The sequence below is a fragment of the Typopeltis vanoorti genome, chromosome 8 (genome assembly GCF_054136105.1).
Source record: "Typopeltis vanoorti isolate ZY-2024b chromosome 8, IOZ_Tvanoo_1.0, whole genome shotgun sequence".
In the NCBI taxonomy this organism is placed as follows: domain Eukaryota; kingdom Metazoa; phylum Arthropoda; class Arachnida; order Uropygi; family Thelyphonidae; genus Typopeltis; species Typopeltis vanoorti.
In genome coordinates, this window is record NC_143556.1 from 148,543,668 (window position 1) to 148,565,201 (window position 21,534).

The window sequence follows — 21,534 nt, forward strand, 5'->3', positions numbered from 1 at the left end:
GTAAAAAATCTACAAGACAACAATATTCTAAGAAAATATCAACTAGAACTAGATAAAAACCTGAAGGAACTACCAAATCAGAATATAAACATTGAAGAACATTGGTGCAAATTAAAGGAAATAATATTAAAATCGGAAGAAATACAATAGGTTACACAGAAAGAGAAAGTAAAAAGGATTGGATCTCGAATGAAGTAAAAAGCTTAAGTGATCAAAGAAAAAGCATGAAACTAAAACAGAACTATAACAGAAATGAATATAATAGATTAATCAGAGAAATTAGAAAACTAGTTGAAAGAGACAGGTTGAAAGATAACAGGTTAGAAGAAAAATGCAAAATGGCAGAAAAGCTATCATATCAAAAGAAAATAACCTTCATGGATTATATAAACAAATAGACCAAATTAATAAGACACAGACGACAAAAATTATAATGATCAAAAACAAAAAGGGACAACTAATTGAAAGTAAAACAAAAAGAATGGCCAGATGGGAAGAATACTTCAGAGATTTATATAATAAAAACAGCTCCTAGGATATTACTATTCCAGCCACTGAAATGGAAAAGGAAACAAATATCTTTAGCAAAGAAGTAATAGCACATAGCATAGAAAAACTCAAAACTAGGAAAGCACCTGGCATTGATCAACTACATGCAGAATTTTTTAAAAGCAGGAAAGGAACAACTTTTGGAACCATTAAAAATATTAATTGAAAGGATTTACAAAAACAAAGCAGTGCCCACTGATTGGGCCAAATCAATTATAACTCTAATATACAAAAAAAAAAAGGAGATAAAACAGAATGCAATAATTACAGAGGCATTAGTTCATTAGGTACTCAGTATTCCAAGTAAGATTTTTACGAAAGTACTCCAAAAACAAATTAAGCCATATATAGAACTAGCACTAGGAGAAGAACAAGCAGGTTTCAGACCAGGACGAAGCACAATTGATTAATTATTCACCTTAAGACAGCTAATAGAAAAGACACTAGAGTACAACCAAAGTTTCTACATAAATTTCATAGACCTTTGTCAGGCATTTAATTCAATCTGTAGAAGAGAATTATGGAAAACTATGGAAGAATTTGGAATTCCCAACAAAACAATAAGAATAATAAAGAATCTATATGAGAAATCTGAAAGTGCAGTACAAAAGGAGGACACCTTAACCAACTGGTTCCACACAGAGAGCAGAGTAAGACAGGGATGCAATCTGTCACCAGACCTGTTTAATCTTACACTGGAAGAAGCAACCAATAAGGCCTTAAACAATGAAGACCCTGGAATCAAAATATATGGGGAAAATGTAACAAATTTAAAATTTGCAGACGACATTGCATTACTTGCAAGCACAGAAGAAAATCTACAGCGAATTTCTGATAAAATAAATGAGGAGTGTATAAAATCTGGATTAAGCATAAATATAGACAAAACAAAAATTATGCAAATAGGAAAAAAGAAGCACCAATCTGAAAATTGAAATTGATAGTAAGAATCTAGAGCAAGTAGAAAACTTCACCTACCTTGGAGGAGTTATTGGGTACAATGGTGAAATTACAAAAGATATAAACAGACGAATCAGTCAAGCATCCCAAACTTTTGGACGACTTAATAAAATATGGAAGTCAAGATACATCAAACAAGTAACAAAAGTAAGAATCTATGAAACAATGGTCCTCCCAATACTCCTCTATGACAGTGAATGCTGGAATCTCAAAAAGGCTGAAGAGAAAAAATTATTAACTACTGATATGTTGGCTAAGAAGATTACATGGAGTATGTCTGCTTGATTGACTAAGAAACAAAGAAATAAGGAAATGACTAAAACAAGAAATAACAATAATAGACAAAATCCAAGAAAGAAGACTGTGATGGTTTGGCCATGTGACCAGAATGAGAACAGAAAGACTACTATCTAAAGCCCTGAATACAATGATGGAAGGTAAAAATCCAAAGGACGGCCCAGAATTAGATGGATAGACAAAATAAAAGAGGACCTGAAAACCAAATCACAACAAGCGATACCAAACTGGACACAGAATTGTTTGGACTCTCCCCGGACAGAGAGAAGTGAAAAGAGTTTATTCGGCCTCATCATCATCCACATAGATGATGGAAGAGAGAAGAAGACCGGAATGATGACATAGCAACTAGAAGTAAAGAAAATGAGTTTCTTGAGTTTTTGAGGGATAACTACCTCTGACAGTATGTATCAGAGAGCACACAAGGATTGAGGATCTTGGATTTGGTCATCTCATCAGAGGATGTAATTGTAAATGAAGTGTCAAATCACCCACCAATTGGTGAGAGTGACCATGAGGTGATTACCTGGGTGGTTGCCAGCAATATGAGGATCTCTGTAAGAAAAGGGTATATGTGGAATACAAGGGGGGGGCGAATTATGAAGAGCTCAGGAGACAGCTGGCAGATGTAGCATGGAATGAGGAGTTAGCTGGATAAGAGATCAATGCAGCTTGGGGGATTTTTAAAAACTATCTAGCAGATGCAATGTCTGAATGTATTCCAAGGGTAATAAGGTTAAATGAGGTAGGTGTGAAATGGATGAATAAAGAGATTAATCATGCAATAAAGAGCAAAAGGACATTATGGAGGCAGCATAAGAGAAGTGGAAATAACCAATTCCATGAGGACTACAAAGACCAGCCAAGGAAGGTGACTTGGTTGTTAATGGTAGCTAAAGAGAGATATGAACAGCAGTTGGGTAATGAAGCAAAAAAGAATCCTAAGGAGTTCTTTCAATATGTAGCCAGCAAAAGAAAGAATGATTATGGAAGGATGACATTGATTGGAGAAAATGGTATAAAGACAGCTGTTGCAAAAGGTGTGGTGGAGATACTTAATGAAGAGTTCGTAAAGGTCTTTCAACCTTGTGAATGTGACTTCATGGAGAGATTGAGAGCAGTTGATGATGGGGAAGAGAGACTGACTGTAAGTGAGCAACAGGTGTATGAGGAGTAGAGCAAACTAGATATAAATAAGGCTGTGGGACTTGATAATATATCACCACGTATTCCGAAGGTATGTGCCAGGGAGTTGACACCTGTCTTGACATATTTTTTTAATGAGTCTTGCACTTGATCAAGTTCCTAAGGAGTGGAAGGAGGGCAAGATTATGCCACTTCATAAAAGAGGTAATAGAACTCAAGCATCAAACTATATATGCCTATCTGTGTGACAGGTGTTGTAGTTTAGTTGTTGGAGAAGCTTGTGAGAACTAGGATCCAGAATTAGGTTAACAACAACAATGGTATTATCTTTGATGGACAGCATGGATTTGCTAATGGAAGGTCATGTTTTAGTAATCTACTTACTTATTACATTAATGTGACTGCTTTCATGGACAGAGGAGAAGGATACATAATAATACACTTAGATTTTGCAAAAGCTTTTGATAGATTACTGCATGATAAGTTGATAGTCAAACTGGAGTGGATGGGGTTGGATTTAGATTGGCGCATTGGATTGGAGACTGGCTATCTGACAGGTATCAACAAGTTGTGTATGGTGAAGCGATATCCAGGAAAAGGAAAGTTATTAGTGGTGTGCCTTAGGTGGTCTGTTTTTGGGCCATTGCTGTTTAATTTGTATATTAATGATATTGGTGAAGATTTGGATGGAGATATTCAGTTGTTTGCAGATGATACAAAATTGGGACGAACCATGAAGAGTAGAGAAGATGTTGTGGCCTTACAAGAAGACTTGAATAAATTTAGTGAATAGGCCCGGTAATAGAGATGTGAGTTCAATGTTGCAAAATGTAAGGTTTTTAAATTTGGAAAACAAAAATGGGATGCAGAATTTATGCTTGGTGAGGATATATTGTCAGAGGTGGAGGAAATAAGAAATCTGGGGGGTGATAGTGGATAAGGATTTGAAATTTAGGGGACACATAGCCAAAATTGTGAAGATAACACAAAGGATTCTGGGAATGTTGCGGAGGACATTGACATATAGAAGTAGGGAGATTCTTGTTCCATTGTATAAGGCTTTGATTAGGCCACACATGGACTATTGTGCCCAGATTTGGTCACTGGGTTTTCAGAACGATGAAGAGATGTTGGAGAGGATCCAGAGGCAACAGACTAAGGTAGTTTCTGACCTATGGAATGCCGAGCATGAAGAAAGATTGAGAAGATGTAATTTGCAGAGTCTAGTAGACAGGAGGAAGAGTGGAGAATGATAGAGACCTCCAAGTTATAAAGGGGTTGTAATAGGATCAATGCTGGAGAAGTTTCACAGAAAATAGTGGGAGATCAGGGGAGAACCAGAGGTCATCCCTAGAAGCTGTATAAGGAGGGTGCGAGTAGGGGAGTGAGAGGCAGGTTTTTTTATGCAGAGTTGTAAATGATTGAAATGCCTTGCCTGAGAGTGTAGTGGCTGCAGAGAATTTGAGTGTGTTTAATGCACAGTATGATGAACTGTGTGTTTGATAAAAGGACCTCCTATATGAGTCTTTGACTCTGTGAGGTCTTGGGTAATAATAATAATAATAATAAAAGGCAATAACACAAATAATTCCCAATTTTGAGAAGATGAATAAACCCTGGATGAAGGACAAGATACTGAAAATTATGGAGGAAAGACAGAAACACAAAAATTGTCCTGTATACAAGAACTTAAACAAGGAGATCAGGAAAGAATGTCCTAGGGAGTTCTTTCAATATGTAGCCAGCAAAAAAAAAAAAGATTATGGAAGGATGACATTGATTGGAAAAAATGGTATAAAGACAGCTGTTGCAGAATATGTGGTGGAGATACTTAATGAGCAGTTCAAAAAGATCTTTCAATCTTGTGAATGTGTCTTCATGGAGAGATTGAGAGCAGTTGATGATGGGGAGGAGAGACTGACTGTAAGTGAGCAAGGGGTGTTTGGGGAGTTGAGTAAATTAGATGTAAATAAGGCTGTGGGACTTGATAATATATCACAGCATATTCTGAAGGAATGTAGCAGGCAGTTGACACCTGCCTTGCCATATTTTTTTAATACGAGTCTTGCACTTGGTCAAGTTCCTAAGGAGTGGAAGGAGGGCAAGATTACCTCCTTTATGAAGTGGTAATCGAACTCAAGCATCAAACTATAGGCCTATCTGTGTGTCAGGTGTTGTGGTTAAGTTGTTGGAGAAGCTTGTGAGAACTAGGATCCATAGTTGGATTGACAGCAATGGTATTACCTTTGATGGACAGCATGGATTTGCTAAAGGATGGTCATGTTTTAGTAATCTACTTACTTATTACAATAAAGTGGCTGATTCCTTGGACAGAGGAGAAGGATACACAGCAATATACTTGGATTTTGCAAAGGCTTTTGATAGAGTACCTCATGATAAGTTGACAGTCAAACTAGAGTAGATGGGGTTGGATATTAGATTAGTACATTGGATTCGAGACTGGCTATCTGATAGGTATCAACAAGTTGTGTATGGGGGTGCAATATATTCAGGAAATGGAAAGTCACTAGCGGAGTGCCTCAGGGGTCTGTTTTAGGGCCATTACTGTTTAACTTGTATATTAATGATATCGGCAGAGATTTGGATGGAGATATTCAGTTCTTTGCAGATGATGCAAAGTTGGGACGAACCATAAAGAGTAGTGAAGATGTTGTGGCCTTGCAAGAATACTTGAATAAATTGAGTGATTGGGCATGGAAATGGGGATGTGAGTTCAATGTTGCAAAATGTAAGGTTTTAAAATTTGGAAAACAAAGATGGGATGCAGAATTTATGCTTGGTGAGAATATATTGTTGGAGGTAGAGGAAATAAGAGATCTGGTGGTGATAGGGGAAGGATCTAAAATTTAGGGGACACATCGCCAAAATTGTGAAGACAATACAAAGGCTTCTGGGAATGATGCGGAGGACACTGACGTGTAGAAGTAGGGAGATTCTTGTTCCGTAGCATAAGGTTTTGATTAGGCCACACATGGACTATTGTGCCCAGATTTAGTCCAACGGGTTTTCAGAAGAATGAAGAGATGTTGGAAAGGGTCCAAAGGCGACTGACTAAGGTAGTTTCTGACCTCTGGAATGTCGAGTATGAGGAAAGATTGAGAAGATGTAATTTGTAGAGTCTGGTGGACAGGAGGAAGAGGGGAGATATCATAGAGACCTACAAGTTGGTAAGGGGTTGTTATAAGATCAATGGTGGAGAAGTTCTACAGAGAATAGTGGGAGATCAGGGGAGAACCAGAGGTCATCCCTGGAAACTGTATAAAGAGGGTGTGAGTAGGGAAGTGAGAGGCAGGTTTTTTTCATGCAGAGTTGTGAAATTGGGATGCCTTGTCTGAGAGTGTGGTGTCTGCAAGGAGTTTGAGTGTGTTTAAGACACTGTATGATGAGATGTGTGTGTGATAAAAGGACCTCCCAGATGAGTCTTTGACTCCATGTGGTCTTGGAATAATAATAATAATAATTGCAAAAGAACTCTCGCTCAACAACAAATGTAAGGAAACTGAACTTTTGGACAAAAAAGCCCAAAACTAGAGAGCTTCGTGAAAAAGTTAGGGAGCTAACTAGCAAATCTTGCAAAAGGGTAGACTCCCATTGCATTGAAGATACTAGTGGAAACATCCTAATGGAGAAAGATAAAATAAGGGGTGGATGGGTAGAGTATTCAAAGGAACTCTACCATCATGATTGAGTAGATAAGCCATTGCAAGAAGATTTGAGAAGCCTACTATTTTTACCTGGGAAGTAAAAAATGCCATTAGGAAATTGAAATCATAGAATACAGGAAAATCTCCAGGAATGGATGGTGTTGGATCCTACTTAGTCTTAATTTGTACCTTGGATCCGACATGTTATTTACTACTATTATTATTATTATTAAACAAGACCTCATGGAGTCAAAGACTCATCTAGGAGGTCCTTTTATCTCACACACATCTCATCATACAGGGTCTTAAACGCATTCAAACTCCTTGCAGACACCACACTCTCAGGCAAGGCATTCCAATCATTCACAACTCTGCACGAAAAAAACCTGCCTCTCACTCCCCTACTCACACCCTCTTTATACAGTTTCCAGGGATGACCTCTGGTTCTCCCCTGATCTCCCACTATTCTCTGTAGAACTTCTCCAAAATTGATCCTATAACAACCCCTTACCAACTTGTAGGTCTCTATCATATCTCCCCTCTTCCTTCACTCCAGTAGACTCTGCAAATTACATCTTTTCAATCTTTCCTCATACTCGACATTCCAGAGGTCAGAAACTACCTTAGTCAGTCGCCTTTGGACCCTTTCCAACATCTCTTCATCCTTCTGAAAACCAGGTGACCAAATCTGGGCAAAATAGTCCATGTGTGGCCTAATCAAAGCCTTATACAATGGAACAAGAATCTCCCTACTTCTACACGTCAGTGTCCTCCTCATCATTCCCAGAAGTCTTTGTGTTGTCTTCACAATTTTGGCGATGTGTTCCCTAAATTTTAGATCCTTATCCACTATCACTCCCAGATCTCTTATTTCCTCTACTTCCAACAGTATATTCTCACCAAGCATAAATTCTGCATCCCATCTTTGTTTTCCAAATTTTAAAACCTTACATTTTGCAACATTGAACTCACATCCCCATTTGCTTGCTCAATCACTCAATTTATTCAAGTCTTCTTGCAAGGCCACAACATCTTCACTACTCTTTATGGTTCGTCCCAACTTTGCATCATCTGCAAACAACTGAATATCTCCATCCAAATCTTCGCCAATATCATTAATATACAAGTTAAATAGTAATGGCCCTAAAACAGATCCCTGAGGCACTCCACTAGTGACTTTCCTTTTCCAGGATATTGCACCCCCATACACAACTTGTTGATACCTATCAGATAGCCAGTCTCCAATCCAATGCACTAATCTAATATCCAACCCCATCTGCTCTAGTTTGACTGTCAACTTATCATGAGGTACTCTATCAAAAGCTTTTACAAAATCCAAGTATATTACTGTGTATCCTTCTCCTCTGTCCAAGGAAGCAGTCACTTAATTGTAATAAGTAAATAGATTACTAAAACACGACCTCCCTTTAGCAAATCCATGCTGTCCATCAAAGATTATACCATTGTTTTCAACCCAACTCTGGATCCTAGTTCTCACAAGCTTCTCCAACAACTTAACCACAACACCTGACACACAGATAGGCCTATAGCTTGATGCTTGAGTTCGATCACCTCCTTTATGAAGTGGCACAATCTTGCCCTCCTTCCACTCTTTAGGGACTTGACCAAGTGCAAGACTCGTATTAAAAAAATATGATGTTCTTAACCTAAAAATAGTTGCTAGTTGGTTTCTAATTCAAACATAGAGAAAATTTATATTTAAAGACTGCGCCACTCGATATCTGAATTAGTTCAAGAATTGAAGAAAAATCAACCCTCAACTATTTCTCCTTAATATATATACTGGCCGAGTATATTTGACTTACTTAATTTACCCGCTTTGGTTCGAATATTTTATGAATGGTGCAGTAAAAGAGATTCAGGCAAAATACAACTTTTGATTAACAAAAACAAACATTTAATATAAGCTATATAACACATACATAAATTCTACTTCTAATTTAAACAATAAAAACAAGTCAATCACATTAGTTCAACCTTCCAAGCCTTCACATACACTTTCTCAGCTTCTGAGTTACAAAGTTCCTACACATATATAGAAATATAATAGAACTTCCTATCTAATCAGTTTTCACACACTTCTCAGTCATGCTATAAGTTCAAAATATCGCACTAATAGTTGAAAATATCTCTCTAACAATTCTTAACTTCAACTCTTAATCACGAAGAGTTTCCACAGTTGAGGTTAGGTTAAGCGTAGCGTAATTAACACTCAATTCTTCAAGCATTGAAATAATACACTAAGATAGTCCTTACTGGAAATGGTACGTAGTACATCAAATTCATTGTGAGCAAACCTTTAAATTATTTTTATTTCACTTAAGAACACATCTACAAGACTTATCCACAGTTATAATTAAAACACTATCAATCGCGCTTCAGAAATCCAGACATCGACTGCAGGGTACTTCAACTATCCTTGTTACCACTCATAAACTAATTAAAACACTGTGCGGTTCTCCTTAGGGCAAATCGGAAATAAACCGCAATTCTAGACCAACTTTGTTTATTCAGAATTCTTCCTTGAACGTCCAGCTTTTTATATTATCCGATTACAGCATCAATTTCCCTTTTATTATTACTGCTGGCTTCACTTTCAGCTAACTATAAAATTCACTTCATCCTTGCTCACTTATAAAAATTATCCTCTTAACTCCTGCCCTTAAGAACCTTTCATTTACTTCTACTTTTCTAGTTTATGCCCTTGCTTCTTTTCACTTCCAAGTTTTCGTCCCAACTCTCTCTTGTTACCTCTTATATTTTTTTATTATTCTTTTTCCTGCCCTCGCTCTGTTCCACTCGTGCTCGTTTATTTCACGCGTTTCCATGACAACTAATAAACCTAAACATTTTCGCTAACGTTACATAAGGTTATACCACTACATTCAGTTAATACATAACGTTAAACTTTCACAAACAAGAATAAATAGAATATTTGCATTTCAATAAATGCATAGTTAAATTACAAATACAATTTCTTATAATATTGACATAACAATAAATAAAATAGCTTAATAATATTTAATACAGAATCTTATTACTATTAACACATATCTTTGATTAAACAATTAAATATTAGATATAATTAAGGTAATTACATGATATCAAATTATAATTTAAGTTATTTACATTAAATAATATTTTCAAATGTAGCCTTTGTGATGGAAGATCATGTTGGATTCTGAAGCAAATAATAATTACTCTAATATCTACATAATCAGAATCCAACAATGGAATTATGGCAGAATATCTAGAGGCTTTAAATGATAAGAGTATAAAATCACTGACTGACATATGTAACAAAATTATTATTATTATTGTTATTATTATTCAGGTCTCCATGGAGTCAAAAGACTCATCGTGGGAGGTCCTTCCTAAGAACATAAAGTCTGTCAAGACTCATCGAGGGGGAGTTCCCCCCCCCCTCCTAAGAAACACAAGTAACCCTCATATAACGCGAATGTTAGGTTCCATAGAAATGCTGCATTATATAAATCGTGTTATACGAGACATAGATCACATAGAAAAAGCAATGTTATGTTCTGAAATCGTTTTTTTTTTTTTAATTATATAAACAACAATGATATATCCAACAAAAACAATATTTTTATTTAATTCAGGTAATTCATGAATGTTAAGAAAACATAAACTATGACAAATACCTAGTTTAAAATTATAAAAATTACAAATTGTACATAAATTTCATTGCACATAATGCATAAATGTTTTAGACACAATAAAATAAAGCGCATATTTTAATCGTCATCACTGTCTTCAGAAATAACATTTCTTTGATGTTCTTTAAGTGGCTGGAGGTCGTCACCACTTGAAATCTCTTGGACATCATTTGTATAATTCTCATTGCACACTTCGGCTGGTTTAGTCATCAAGAAGTCAGTAATAAGACTTTGCTTTCCACTATGTTGCAATTTTTTATTAAGTTCATAATATGGCGCTAAACAAATATCCAATTGTCTCGTGAATTTTCCGAGCGCTCCATTGAGGGATCCTTATCCATAAAATAACTTCCTAACTTTCTTGCCAAGTCCAATCTTTCTGCTAATTTCTTTAAACTGAATTCTTCAACGGATTCATACAATCAGAATCTTTGGCAGAACTTTCCCCATCATTTGGTTCGACGCCATCTATTAATTGTACCAGTTCCTCCTCATTTAAATCTGTTTCCCCATCAATTAATTCACTAATTTCATTTTCAACCATATCGCAAAAGCTCTCTCCACCAAAAACGTGTGCGATGTTTATTATACCACATAGCTCAGCATCCACTGGAATTACGAAATTTTGTTCCATTCAGGAACAAAATTTCCACACAGCTTCAGGCCATATTTTTTTCTAGCAAGCATTCAGCATAGAGGGTTGTAATTCCTTAATAGACAGAGAAATAATTTTTACACAATTCAATATTGAAAACTCTTTCCATGCTTGAGGCATTGTCGTGTTTGGATTAGATTCCATTTTTTCCAAAATTAATTGAAATGTTTGCCGAATATAATATGACTTAAATGTTGATACTATTCCTTGGTCGAGTGGTTGAATAAGTGAAGTAGTATTAGGCGGCAAAAAAGTTATTTTAATATTCAGATGGCTTAAATTTGTTGGGTGGCCTGGTGCGTTATCTAAAATTAGTAGAATTTTGAAGTTGAATAAATTTTGAATAAAAAAAAATAAAGGGTTACTAGAAATTGTAGACAGTGTTATATCGAAACCGCGTTGTATAAGTACCACGTTATACGAGGGTTACCTGTATGCGAAACTGAACACCTTCCAAAAGATTTTAAGCACTCGACATTCCTACCGATACTTAAAAAATCGAAGACAATCAAAATGTGAAGAGTACAGAACAATCAGTCTGATCAGTCAGGTAGCAAAAGTTGTGTTATATATTATTATTTATTATTATTATCCAGGCCTCCATGGAGTCAAAAGACTCATCGTGGGAATCCTAGAAAGAAATAAACATAAAATCAAATTGGAAATTAATGAAACACAGTCTGGTTTTCAAGAAAATAAAGGAATAGAGAAGGACTCTTCAACATTAGAACTATTATAGAAAGATATCTGGAGAAGCAGAAAGAATTCTACTTATGTTTTATTGACTACACGAAGCCCTTTGACAATATACTGCATGAACAAGTAATCGAATGCATCAGAAAATTAGGAGTAGATGGTAAATATACCAGATAACTGATAAACTTATATTGGGAGCAAACTGCCTCAATAAATATATCAGGAGAAACCTTGGAGGAATTCCTAGTAAAGAAGGGTGTCAGACAAGGCTATGTTCTTTCTCCCATATTGTTTAACCTCTATTCTGAAAATATCTTCCAGCAATTAGAAGAATATAAAGGAGCCAGCATATTAGGCAGAAATATAAACAACTTAAGACATGCAGACAATACAGTACTGCTAGCTGAAAATAAAAAAGATCTTCAAAAGTTATTAGAAGATACTCTGAAACTGCTTCTGGGAAAGTATACCATTTCGCTTTCCTCATAAACAAAACAACAGAATGGGCTCCCAATACCACATTGCGAATATATTACACAGTAGTGGCCAATAATCCTATTATGCCATCTATAGGTGAAACAAATAACTAGAATTGATACACTTCAATGCAGCTCAGCTTAAACTTTGATGTGTGCAACTTTTGGATCATCTTGTATAATCAGAGGATATGATTGTGAATGGAGTGCATAATCTTCTTCCAGCTGGTGAGAGTGACCATGAAGTAATCACTTGAGTTACAGCCAGTCATATGAAAACTTCTGTGAAGAATGGATATATGTGGAACTATATGAGGAACTACAAAGCTGGTGTTTATAAAAAGGTTTAGGAGACAGCCAGGAGCTATAGCATTGAAAGAGGCAGATGCTGTTGGGACATTAATGAAAAGCTGTTTAATAGAATTTATCTCTGAGTGTCTTTCACAGGTGAAAAGGCTAAATAAGGTAGGAATAAAACAGGTGAATGAAGAGATTGAGTGGGAAATTGGGAAGAAGAAGGCACAATGGAGGCATCACATGATGAATGTTGGGCGGACTGAGACATATTCCAGGTCAGGAATATGTCTCAGTTGGTAAAGATAGCAGAAGTGCAGTATGAGAAGAAATTAGCCATTCAAACCTTTTTCAAAACTTTTTAAGTCTACAGGAGTGGTATCCCAAAAGACGCACAACTTGCAATCCCAAAAGAGGAACACCAGTAGTGAAATACTACAGGAATCTGTTTTGTGACTGTTAGTGTTTAATTTCTTTATTAACATTAGTTTAATTTCTACATTAATGACACTGGGAATGGCTTAACTGGAGAATACATGAGCTTTGCTGATGATGAAAAGATGGGAAGAACTATGAGAAGGAGCAGATGTTGCAAAGTGCAAGGTCTTGAAATTTGGTAGGCAAGGTTGGGATGCAGGGTATACAATTAATAGAGAAATGTTGAAGGAGGTGTAATAGATAAGATATCTGGGATTGATGGTGGACCGAGATTTGAAGTTTAGGGGTCACATTGCTAAAATTGTAACAACAACTCAGTAGATTATAGCAGTGATGATGAAGAGGACATTGACATGCAGAGACAAAGAGGTCATGGTTCCCCCTTTATAAGGCTTTGATCAAATCACATATGGATTACAGTGTGCAGACGCATTGAATGAAGATGTATTGAAGAGGGTCAAGAGAAGGTTTATGAAGTCAGTGTCAGGTTTATTCTATGGAATGTCAGATATGATTAGAAGGGCTGACTGTTGTGAATACAAGTTTGTGCACCAATTCCTCTATTTTTGTGCAGGAAGCATGTAGCCATTGGCAACAGAAATCGCACAGTATACCCTTTTTCTTATTGGTAACATCAAGTTTACAGCTGTGGTAATTTATATTATTATTGGATTTGTCAGTGATCGATGGTGCTGCACTGGCAAGACATGAGGTGCTCTTCCGTCATTGGCATTTGTTGCCATTAGCTTTGTTTTACAGGGTAGGCATAGAGGGCACTTACACATGACTGATTTTTAATTGAAAAGATAACTGACTTGAGACACTATAAGTAGTTACAGGTTGGCAAGAAGTAATCAGCTCCTTAGTACACACTGTTATGATTTCCATTTATTGATTAATTTGAGCAAAATACACATTTAATAATAATGATAAAATACGGCAGCACTAGAGTAGCTGATTCAATAAATTATAGATACCAAGAAATTATATACTTGGTTTAATCCTTTATCCAAGTATAAGCAAACAGAGTTTGCACCTGAAGTATTTTCAGAACTGGGACAACTCATGGTAAATGTGGTATGATTTCACATCACTTGCCTTAGTGTCCCATAATGCAAAACACATCTCCTTGTGGACATGTATAATGTTATGCATTATGGAAAAGCCACTACCCAGACTGGTTTCAACCTTTATTGAGGTCTCAACAGTGGGAGCCAGACCCAGAAGTGATATTTTCAGGACTGGGACAACTCATGGTAAATGTGGTATGACTTCACATCACTTGCCTTAGTGTCCCATAATGCAAAACACATCTCCTTGTGGACATGTATAATGTTATGCATTATGGAAAAGCCACTACCCAGACTGGTTTCAACCTTTATTGAGGTAGAATGGGAGTTCACTGGCCTCTTTAGATTTAAAAAAAGTTTTGCTGAGAGTCAGCTTGATAGTGAGAGAGGAGAAGAAAGATAGAGTGGATAGTAGTAGGTAGTTAAAATAGGCCTCGGTCGATCCACCTGGCCTGACTTAAATGCCAGCACCAAGCAGATCTCCGACATTATCTCCCTCCATCTGTTCTCCTCCGCATTCTCCGACCAGCCACCTCTTCAGATGTCTGGCCGATGAAAGAAGTGAAAAAACAAATGCAGGAAGACACACATAAATTGAAAATCAAAAGAACTAGGACACACATAAACAGAAACAACAAAGGAGCTAGAACACGCATAAAAGGAACAACAAAAGTCGGTGAATTAACAGAAAAGTACTGCAAGAACGGGGGAAGAGCCTGGCCCGAGTGATGCAGCGCACCGCCTCGCTGTAAGCCTTCGCCGCTCGGGTTCTCGGGTCTGCCCCTCCTATGTGGATTAAGCGTGAACATACCGAAACAGAACCAAGAAACTTAGAAGGGGCTTTTTTTTTTTTATGTCATATTTCTTACCGCTTCCTCATAGTCTTTTACCACGTTTTCCATCACTGTGAGTACGTGTACTGACTCTTCATCATTAAGTTGCCATATTCTCTTCAAGCATTCATTCCATTCCGCTCGGTGGTAAGTGACTTTCCCAAACTTGAGCCATATTCTAAGACTCTCTAGCTCACCTTCACATTGCAAAGCCACGTCTCCCTTTTCCTCTACAGCTGTGTGGACTTTGTTTTTTATCTCAGGTTTATTCCTAAGATAGAATAGGATTCGTTTTGTTACATTCGAATATTCATATTGGGGTTCTTTTCTTTTTACCAGTTTTGTAATGGCGTGAGAAGAACCAGTGTTTGTATCTACTGGTAAAGTTCTTTTTTCAAATTCCTTCATTATCCGTGGGTATCTCTTTTCCAGATCTACTCGTGTCAGCAACTTCAATGTGTCGCATAAGTGTTGTTTTTCCTCCTCTGTTAAGTCCAGGTGACCGTCCAGTTGCTGGAGCTCGACCTTGGTTATATCGTTTACATAGAGTTCTCCCCATATGAGTCTATTGCTCCTTTTAAAGAGCAAGAAAGTTGGCTCTCCTTTTGTGGTCATTATCTGAAATAGTTTTCCTGCCGTTTTTGGAGATCCCTTAAAGTTCAAAATGACAGAGCGGTTTGGAGTATTGCTTTTAACAAAGTCTGTTCCTTCCTTAGTTTCTGGATTGTTTCCTTGCTCTCTGTCTTCTTCTTCTGAAGAGGTTTCTTCCTCATTTTCTGTGTTGTTTTGCGATATTAACTCATTTCCTTCCTCATCCTCATCTGAACTTGAGGTTTCTAATTGGCTTTCAGTGTCCTGTTTATTTCGTTTCATTTCTCCTTCTTCTTCCGGCGTGATGGGTCGTTTAGTTGTACTGGTGTTGATTTCCATTTCCTCTGTTTCTGTGCTGTCATTGTTGCCTTCCGATTTCTTAGTGTTCTGTTTCTTTTTCTTCCTAATTCTCCCTTCTGCGTTCCTCCCAGTTATTGCCCGATTTCCTAATGTAGTCGTTGCAGTAGCTGGCGGTTGGAGGGCTGGAAACTCTTCTGGTTCAGTTGTTTGTGGTTTGTTTACTGTTTGGCCGGTAGCTCGAGAGCCCTGTGTTGTGAGCTTAGGAATGGCTACTGCCGCAGGTGTTATGGTGCCTCCTGCTCTTTCTGCAAGGGTCCTATTAGGACATATGTCTATTTTATGGGATGTGTTCCCACATTTACGGCATGGTGACTCACATTAATTCAATGTGTGTTCTGTCGATAAGCAGTTGCGGCATGTGTTGTTTTTCGGGCAGTGAGCACTAAGGTGACCCAAAGCGGTGCACTGAAAACATTGTTTTCTTACGCCTGGATAATTGACTATTACTCTTGCTGAGCCTAAAAAAATCAAGTTGGGGACCTCGGTTTTCATCTCGATTGAAATGCTCACTTCCCCTGATTTCCACTCTGGGATATCCGCGTCTTGTCCGATTGTTACGTTTCGGATAGTCCCCCACTTGGAGAAAACGGTTTTAATGGTTTCCTCCCCTTTCTCTAGATATTCGAGTGGAAACCTGTCAATTTTTACGGATTTTAAAATACTCCTGACTAGGAAGGGTAGGTATGTTTTCCCTTCACATTCTACGCCTTTTAGGAGTGTTTCTCTTGTTTCTATGTTGTTTGTTACTATTTGGAATCTACCTCCCCCCCCGTAAATACTTTCTGCTTTGACGACTTTGAGAAGAGCTCTCACAAACGTCGCGTTTGGGTCAATTTCGATCCCGAGAGTACGAACTCTTGGCAAGAATTTCGACATTGTTTAAAAGCAAATTTAAGTCCCCGAAAGGAAATACCCTAAAATGGACCTGCACCGATTGGAACGAGGCCGCAAAAAATAAAAACCAACAAAAGAAAAAACTAGAAGGGTTCTTACCAAACAATACTGGAGTAGGAGCTCTCTCTCGGGATCTGGTAACTGGCAACTGGAATCCAAAAGAAGAGTGGAACATGGAGCTTTCTCTCGGGGCCGCTGAAAACAGGTCTCAACAGTGGGAGCCAGACCCAGAAGTGATACCATGATTGAAGTAATGCAGAAGTCATATTTTCCTATACCAGTTGCCAAAAGGTGTCACACTTTATTATTAAATTACTCTGAATTAGAGAAAGGTTGCTGGATGATTTTTCACTTGGTTGTACTATAAATTAAAGATACCAAGAAATTGTATACTTGGTTTAATCCTTTATCCAAGTGTAAGCAAGCAAAGTTTGTGCCTGAAGTATTTTCAGGACTGGGGTAACGTGTAGTAAAGGTGATATGACTTCACATCACTTGCTGTAGTATCCCATAATGCAAAGCACATCACCTTGCAAACATCAGATTATAAATCGGTTGTGTATGGTTTTCCAGTCTCACAGGTGATACATGTTACAATAATTGGTATTACTGAGACAAAGAAGACAGAAGTTGGTGAGATTTTACTGAATAATACTATTGTGTGCCTATGGTCCCACAGAAAGTTCTTCGAAGGAAGAAGTGAAGGAATTTTTTGAGTCATTAGAACAAACAGCTGATATAAAGAAAATGAAAAAAATGATCCTTGTTGGAGATCTGAACAGCAGAGTAAGAAATGAACTCCACCAGCCATATAGAAACATTTTGGGAAAATTTGGAGAAAAGGGAAAGCATGGACTAGTCATTAATAGTATTACCTAAATACTGGACTGGCTCAAACACTCAAGAGCAATGCTATAAAATTTTCACACAAAAAATTTCATAAGAAAATGTCAAATTTCGCATTCCTTTTGTCAAACGTTTCTTTCTTTCTTTTTTAATAAATGATGTAAAGAATAATTCATGTATATAACAATATACATGAATTATTATATACAGTAACAATGTATATAACAAAACAGATATTTGTAGATAGCAAACATATGCAAACTTTCTTCTTAAATTCCTTCCAATAAGTGGAAGGAATTTAAGGAGAAAGGTGACCTGCAGGCACATGAACTGTATAAAGTGCAGGCCAGAAGGGTAACGACTGCGGTGAGAAAGACAAAAATGAATTATGAAAGGAAATTAGCCATGCCAGCTAAAGAGAATCCCAAACAGTTCTTTCAATATGCTGCTAGTAAAAGAAAAACTGTACACGGCAGAATGATTTTACGGAACGCCAATGGTAGCGAGGTCACTGAATCAGTTGATATAGTGGAATTACTGAGTGAGCACTTTGCAAGAGTATATAATCCAGGTGGTGACGTGCTTGGAAGGAATGAAGGAACCATTAGTTTATATGGGAATTGTGGTGAATGAAGTGGAGGTGAATAGTCTATTACAGAACCTTAATGTGAATACATCTGTGGGATTGGATGGTATATCAGCACGGATCTTAGGTGAAGCGGCTAAAGAATCGTCAGTGCCCTTGACCTTATTGTTTAATCTAAGTCTCGGTTTAATCCTTAGTCCCGAAGGGGTGGAAAGAGGGGAAAATAAAGGAGGATCCAAGACTACTGTTGCAAATTACCGACCGGTCAGCATATCAGGAGTTGTTGTCAAGGTCTTGAGGTCTTGGAGAAAGTAGTCAAGGGTAAAATACAGGAATGGATTGATGAAAATGAGATACTGTATGGGGGGACAGCATGGTTTTGTGAGGGGTAGATCATGCCTCAGTAACTTGCTCAGGTTTTATAACACAGTGATGGCTGAACTGGATAAGGGTAATGGGTTTACAGTGATACTGCTGGACCTGGCTATGGCCTTTGACAGGATACCACATGGAAGTTTAATCTGTAAACTGCAACATATGGGAATGGATATAGGGTTGGTGAGATGGATAGGAGGGTGGTTGATGGAGAGATACCAGAGAGTAGTTTACTCAGGAGTAGAGTCCAAAAGACGGCCTGTGACTAGTGGTGTGCCGCAGGGTTCTGTTCTTGGACCACTGCTGTTTAATCTGTTCATTAACGATATAGGGAAGGATCTAAGTGGAACAGTTCATTTGTTCACTGATAATGCAAAGTTGGGTAGGGCGATAGTGAATGCAGAACATGTCAAAATTTTGCAGGATGATTTGGATAGATTGGAGGTCTGGGCTAAGGAGAATGGATGTCAATTTAATGTGGCAAAATGTAAGGGTATGCATTTTGGGGTGAAAAGATTGGCAGCAGTATACCACATTGGTGGAACAGTACTCCAGGAGATTGATGAGGCCAGGGACTTGGGAATGTTGGTGGATAGGGAGTTGAAGTTTAGGGGGAACATCGCAAAAGTGGCTAAATCGGCTCATCAAATCACTGGATGCTGAAGAATACTTTAACAAGCAGAGATAAACAAGTTATTGTTCTTCTGTATCGAGCCTTGATAAGACCCCATCTAGACTACTGTGCTCAGATATGGGCACCAGGGTTTTTTCTTGATGGGGAGGAGGTGGAGAGGATCCAGAGACAAGTGACCAAGATGATAGCAGGTCTGTGGAATGAACCTTATGAGAACAGGTTAAAGATTTGTGGGTTGCAGACATTGGTTGATAGGCAGAAAAGGGGAGATATGATTGAGACATTCAAATTGCTGAAGGGTTTCTATAGGATTAATTCAGAGGATATTTTTGAGAACAGGATTAGGGGACATCCATGGAAGCTGGGCAAGAGTGTGGTTAGTAAGGGTGTTAGAGCTGGGTTTTTTACTTTTAGAGTGGTGAATGAGTGGAATAAGCTGCCAGAATCTATTGTGTGGGGGCTATGATAGTGAATGAGTTCAAGGCAAAGTATGATAGACACTGTGTGAATGTCGAATGGTTGTGATGGACATGATGTTTAGGGCCTCCCTCGATGAGTCTAAGGACTCCTTGGAGTTGCACATAACAATAATAATAATAATAATATAATAATATCACAATTGAAAAAGCTGAAAAATTTCAGAAGAGTGATATTAAATAATGAACTGTCTTGCTTATTCCATTATAAGAATTACTGCAAAATACCATATCAATAAATAAGAAATTTTGCAATTATTACTTGCTATTTAATCAATTCTAGTCTTAGTTCAAGTGCAAAAATACATTTTCTCATATTTCTGTAGAGCTATGCATGCATATGCATGCGTGCACACACACACACACACACACACACACACACACACACACACACACACACACACACACACACACACACACACACACACACACAAAAATGATTGATAGTCATCACTTTTAACAGAACACTAAATTATTAAACACTGTCACCTAAAAAAAGGGAGATGGCGCTCTGCTGCTCATTAGCCTATAGAGCATAAAGAAAATAAAATAGGACACTGAACGATAATCTTTTGATACACTTACGTGTATTTTGTATTTATATGAACAATGGATATAACACCTCAATTCACAAACAAGCGCCTGGGAGAAAACAGACTACATGTACAGATTTTTTTTTTTTTTTTGGATTTTTTTGTTTTTTTCTATCCTAACAGGGATTGGTTTAAGCATTCATATATTAACATACTTGCCAATGTATCTACAGCATATGAGAAGAAACTTACCAGTTTTGAATAAGAATGAAGCTATGTTATGATGGTAAAGCATTTTTGTAATTTTTTTAATCAGTACATCTATAGTTTTTGTAACTTGAAACAACAACACAATAAATGGATGCCAGTATACCTTGTTCCAATTCATTCTCAGGAGTTCTTAAATCATATTTACACAGTTCCCACCCGAAGATCACAAGTGACACAATATACAACAGTTTTCTAAGTCTGCCAACTAAATACAACTACAAATAGGATGACTGCAACTTGCTTCTTCAAGCAAATCTTGTGGCATTCTTCATTAAAATAGTTTGTTGCCATTTCACTTACAGCTGCCTTTTTGTGTGCTCTTGTTAAGTATATATGCAATACAACAGTTTAAAGTTTCAGCTCATTAGCAGTTTTAAAAGCAATGTTTTTGAAGCCAATTGAAGTGCCAGAAATGCATTTGAAATGAACACTATTTAAAGAAAGCCGAGGTAATTTACACACTTCTATTTCCCACTGTCCGAGTGAATCTGTATTTGGATCTCCATATATACAGAGTAACAGAAATTTTTCTCTCTGCTCATAATCACAGTTATTTCTGTCTAGCACCTTTCTTATTTCTGACATTTTCTCATTTGGATCACGTGCAGATGTTGTCTTCGTGCTCCAAGTAAACCGGAGACAACGTGGCTTTACTTGATCATCATTCATTGTCCTTTTACTAAATTTTGATGAAAGTTTGCTGAAGAAAGACTGCCTTCCACCTGGCCCAACTCCAGATGTATCTTGAGTGTGCATTGGAGCAGTGCCTGGGCCATTGTAAGCTGTAACATGACGTCGTTCTCTTGTTTGACCACTATGAAAAGTACTGCGATTTATAGTGCCTCTTGGAAAAGGTCTATTAAGGGCTGTTAGAGGAGATACTGTCAAAAGTTGCGTGGCCATTGTGGCACTGCTTGGTCTAAGAGGTTCAGGAGGGTTGTCAACATAAGGAAGTTCAGAGTGACCAGAACATGAAACAGAGACTCCAAGTTCCAGACCCTTGGGTCTGGAACTTGGAGTCTCTTCTCCCCTCAGTGATGTGTTACTGCTGAGTGGAGATTCTGTGCTAGTTGTTCTCTCCATGGATCCCTTTTTTTCTGAGTAATTATAAGTGTTCCTCCTAGGAATACCACTGAATGCTGACTTTGCTGTGCCTGCAGTTACAGACCTGTAGTCTGTGGTCCTTTTCTTA

At 37.5% G+C, this 21,534-nt stretch overlaps 1 protein-coding gene and 1 pseudogene across 3 annotated transcripts in view; one reads left to right on the top strand and one right to left on the bottom strand.

The window, feature by feature from the left end:
- LOC150104418 (serine/threonine-protein kinase MARK1 pseudogene) overlaps positions 1–21,534 on the bottom strand; it is a 296,493-nt pseudogene that overhangs the window by 273,175 nt on the left and 1,784 nt on the right. Inside the window, exon 2 of the transcript XR_016548708.1 lies at positions 20,325–21,517. The product of XR_016548708.1 is annotated as a serine/threonine-protein kinase MARK1 pseudogene (transcript). The remainder of the gene's footprint in view (positions 1–20,324; positions 21,518–21,534) is intronic.
- Positions 1–21,534, top strand: part of LOC150104419 (cyclin N-terminal domain-containing protein 1-like) — a 254,807-nt gene that overhangs the window by 78,483 nt on the left and 154,790 nt on the right. The window lies entirely within an intron of this gene.